Here is a 5,339-nt window from a genome sequence, read left to right as displayed (position 1 = left end):
CCATTCTGCCGCACGAGCGGACAGTCCGGCCGAAACTTGCATTTTCGATATTTATTTTAATATCGAGTTCGGGTTCACTTTTTCATTAATGACGTCAGCGGCCAAGGACCTCTTTACAAGTTTTAAGGGTCATTGCAAGCTGACAAAGTAATACGGGATAAATAATTTCGTGAATCTTGCATCTGCAGAAATACGAAAAAATTTAGGAATGAATTTCTATAAACGTATACGACGATATTACAACGTTATTATTTTTTCACAATTTTTTTGTATCTCTATAATAGGACAACTTAAAGAACTTTGTATTTCAAAACGCCAAAAGTTATACAGAAATCGGTTAACGGAAGATATGTAATTATTTATTTATAATCGCGATAGGTTTGATCCTATGCAGGCGGGAGTCATTGCAATGAGAAAGTCGAACTCTTAGGACCTAACTAAGTATTATGAGACCGTACATTTGGCAACCTTTAAATTGGTCTGAATCTATATGTTCCGCTCTCAATTTTTAAGTTTGTTTTCGTTCAATTTTTTTTAAACTCGTGAGCAAAACAACAAGTAGAAAGTTTTCAGTAAGTAAATATTAACACGTTCACTGCGGCACAGAAATATCTGTACTTTCCATTACTGCGTTACGGGTCGTTTTAAACCTTGTCCTATACCAGAGATTGTGGCGGCACGAGGCATATTAAACCCCACCGCCCGTAGGAGACCAAAATCGTTTTCTTCGCGCCAAATAAGACAAAGTGTGCTTTTGTCGTGATTATTATTAACAATGAGTTCATTAACCTAAGTCTACCGTCGCCCGTGGTTAGATTAGTTAGTTTAGATTCTAGGGGTAAAATAAAATGTGGGGTCTGATGTACCCCATACCGCACTGAACAATAGCAGTTTTTCATATAATTTAGTGATGGGAAAAGAAATATCGATTTTATTTAATTGTATTTATTTATCAAACTTATGGATGTTTTTCATTAAAACAGGCCAAACAATAGGTAATATTGTTTGCAACCAGTGCATTCTGTGAGAATTTTCTTTACTTTTTTGTCAGCCTCACGACTTGTTAAGAAGGTGCGGAGTTTTTAGTAACATCCTACCCGTCTCCTCTTCTTTGATCCCTTTAAGAGATGATGTGCCTTGTTTGTTGGCTTGTTGACTTGGGCAAGAGTTAAATTTTGATGAGCCATAGGTACATCGATTGCCGGGTGTTTTGGATTTGCCGCTAGTTGATTCAATGAACAAACACACTAATAGTAATCATGATTATCAACCTATTTGAAGACAGTTACTCAACATGTCACATTCACGTTTCTATTAAATATATTTATTATAACGAGTAGTTAGGATGTTTGTAAATTACCTGTATCTACATTCAAGTCATTCTTTGTAAAAGCTTCAATAAGTTGTTCCACAAATAATCTCGAATGCGTTGCACAACACTAACCACGTGAGCTAGCTTAGGGTGCGGTACGAGGTGCGCAGTGGTACGAGGTGGTCGCAACCTCGTTCCGCACTGTGTTAGAATTTTTATTTGTTCAGTGCGGCACGAGGTCTAAGAAACCCGGTATTAAGGTCGGTATACCATTGAACTAGGAATCAATAGCACATCTCAGATATATAGATATCACTTTCCTACACTGAACCAGATGGAAGTTATGCCTCCCGCACGACAGAGAAGTTTACGTTTTTTCCTACCGCTATAACGACGAGACACGGACAGGGTGTTTCAAGCCCTGTTTCGCAGCTAACGTGTTAATGAGAGTATCATGCTTTTGTTGTCCAGGATCATGTTTATACAAGTCGATGTATTATTATAAAATACATCTCTCGATCATTACTGATGTATGAACCGTTGAACAAATTTATCGACAACACATTGCTTGGATAGTTTATACCATTGTATCACGTAACGTGTCTTGTTTGCACTCCATAATATTACCTAATTACAGACATAAAAAACTTGTAAATACGAATGGGGTGACATTTCTACACATACCTTATTGGAGGGCGCAAAACAAACACAACAATTATTTTAATTGCTGTCTTACATAAATATAGGTATATAAATGAATAAGAACGCATTGCCTTCCCGTAGGTAAGAGTTCCCATTGCCACGGTAGTATTAAATAATCATAATTATAATAGTAGTCATTTTTTATTGTTTTTAAACGCAGATTTAGAAAATGACCTACTTGATCAGACTTCATGCAATTAATTTTTTGAGTGACAAGGTGAAATTTATAGTCATATGAATTGAACAAATGTTGATAAGTTTTTTTTTAAATATTTAAGTGATAGAAGAAGATACATTGTTGCATCGGCCAGTAACAATGTTAATTGTTAACAGCGGGCTGTTATTGGCTGAAGTTTTTTCTTATGAAATAATTAGCACCTAAACGATAGAGAAGTAAACAATATTTTCACGAACGGCGGTATTCTTAAATAACATGTCCAATTAAAATTTTGTCTGTAGGTATGAAAGGTCATCATTTATTAACGGTACAACAATATAAAATGCTTTTAAAATTCTTCTGTAATTCTGATACCTATTTACACAATCAAGGGGCCCCGGCCACCTTATAAAAATCTTTTAAATTTCAAGCTGTTTATGAGAAGTGCTAGGCAAACAGGCATTTCTTTCGTCTTTTCATCAAATATTTTGGCCCAAATTTAACACTTTAATTTGTTGCTCGTAAAGCTACGTATGTAACTTATAATAATATACACAAGGTGCAATAATATGGATACAAATCAATGACCTTAAGTATCTTGTTCAATTTTATATTCTTTTAGAATTTTTCTAATAAAAATAAATAATATACATTCCGTGCGTGACTGTCCCCATCTTTGTGAAACCCAATACCTACCATTAAATTGAAGCAATATTTTGTTGACACAAAACCACACAATATACCTACTTAACATAATCTGTGTGCGATAGTACTTCAAAGTCTTCATCCACTATGTGACCTAAATTATTGTCAATCGTAATAAGTTTGGGTTGGTACAACTAAAAGGTACTTATAAAGATTTGGGGAATTTCACGCACGTGCAACTTTCTTCTAAAATAAGTCTTGTAAAATTTTACATAAAAATATATACTATAATATATTCTATATATATATATATAGTTAGTCTATAATTTAAAAAAAGAGCAATAACATCTTCGGTAAAGTAAAGCTAAGCAAAATCTCCAAATATCATAGAGATAATAATATGTACTTAGTACATATCAAATATTTACTTATTTTGTCGAATTTATTTGACGCAAATAATTACTAGTAGATACCTACTTACTACTCCATAATAGGTACCTAAGCACTTTGCATGTGGAATCGTATGGTGTTTTCAATGATGCCAAGGTTTTTTCAGACACAAAAAAAAGTTACCTAGGTATTTCAAGAATCTGCGTTATCGGTAGAAACTTTGATTAACAAGCTTATTGAAATATTAAACACTAGTGGGACGCCCCGGCTTCGCCCGTGGTACCTACATATTTAAACTATCCTATCTCTCAAGTTGGATCGAACTGCACATGGTGTGCGAATTTTATTATAATCGGTTAAGTGGTTTAGGAGTCCATTGAGGACAAACATTGTGACACGAGATTTATATATATATTAAACATTATGTAATATTTTATACCTAACTATTACCTACCCGCCTTCCATTCTATACACTAAGCTATCAGAATAATACCATACCACAGACCATACGCACGCAGGAATAGGTTAAAAGTTGAAACCTAAACAGCTTAGCGCAGTGCAGGTTAAACTCTACTTACAGTATGCAGGTCAGCTTAGTGGTTTAGTATTTGCGCGACAATTATAATTCCTTCCTAGTAGGAAACGCTATAGGCTATTATGTAATACTAGCTGCGCTTCGCAGTTTTACCCACAGGTTTCACCCGCGTGGCTCCGCTCCTGTTGGTCTATAGCCTTCCTCAATAAATGGGCTATCTAATACCGAAAGAATTCTTCAAATCGGACCAGAAGTTCCTGAGATTAGCGCGTTCAAACAAACAAACTCTTCAGCTTTATAATATTAGTATAGAATATAGATAATAATGAATAATCTTATAATATAAAAATGAATCGCAAAATGTGTTGGTAAGCGCATAACTCGAGAACGGCTGAACCGATTTCGATAATTCTTTTTTTTTATTATATTCCTTGAAGTGCGACGATGGTTTTTATGTTGAGAAAACGTAAGTATGTAGGTACCACGGGCGAAGCCGGGGCGGACCGCTAGTGTAAAATAAGACTAGAACCATACAACTAGAACGATCAACGAAATTGGACCACTATCACTAATTGAAACACTTGTAGGTATCAACGTTCAGTCCCCGGTTAACCCAAAAAAATAAAAAAGCTAACCCACGAAAGTATTCGATACCAATGGATAGTGCGAAATAATTACAGGACATACACCGAAAAGTGTAGAGAATATAATAATCCTGTCTCTTGGTCAAAGTTGGGTCAAAGCATGACAGTCGGGGTGGACTACGGATAAATTTTAAAATAAGAACAGTTCTTTGAATGTCATTCTATAGCAGTGGGTACAGTGTACCTACATAAAAAAATTGCGGGAAAAATATTACCCGTAAGTAGTCCTAGATAGTCGGGAGATCACGCTCCACCGTAGATCATGATCTAAGCGCTCCACGGAGAATTAGCCAACGATAAAGATTAGTTAACGCACTGTCTTTCTAAAGGAAAATAATTTTATAACCGTTCGAGATTTTCAGTTCATTTCATTTTCAGTGCCTAAATCTTTTTAAACGAAAAAACAATCAACAATGATATTAATACGTTTACGACTGTATTAATATCATTGTTGTTTCGTACTGATGTATCGTTATAATATTTTATCTTTGTTATTAATATTTTATCAATATATTATCACACACTATCCGTGCAGCTTTATTATCGAAGCGAAGATAGTTTCATGATCAGCATAATATTATTTTGTGAAAAATAAGACGTTATTTATTTAAAAAATTTTGCACTATGAAAAATGTAGGTACCTACAATGGTTTTTTCAAAATTCTTATTCGATCGCTCTGGCTTCTGGCTAGTGCCATCTTTGATTTATTTTTTAAACTAAACTCATACGTTCCGTTTCACGCCAAATTTAACGAATTTAAATTTTTAATATCTTTACTAAATTCAAAAATAAAGGAGCACCTATAACGTTAACAATTATAAATTATATCTAAAATAATTAAGAATAAATCTTGTCTACATCTGCAGCACCTTGACTTGACGAGCCGGTGGCCGGAGCGATCGATTGGCATTTTGCAAGCAAAACTTGGGAAGGCGAGGGCGCTGCGCGCGCAG

This window comes from Colias croceus, chromosome 22 (genome assembly GCF_905220415.1).
Source record: "Colias croceus chromosome 22, ilColCroc2.1".
Lineage (NCBI taxonomy): Eukaryota > Metazoa > Arthropoda > Insecta > Lepidoptera > Pieridae > Colias > Colias croceus.
Note: the sequence above shows the minus strand (reverse complement) of the source record.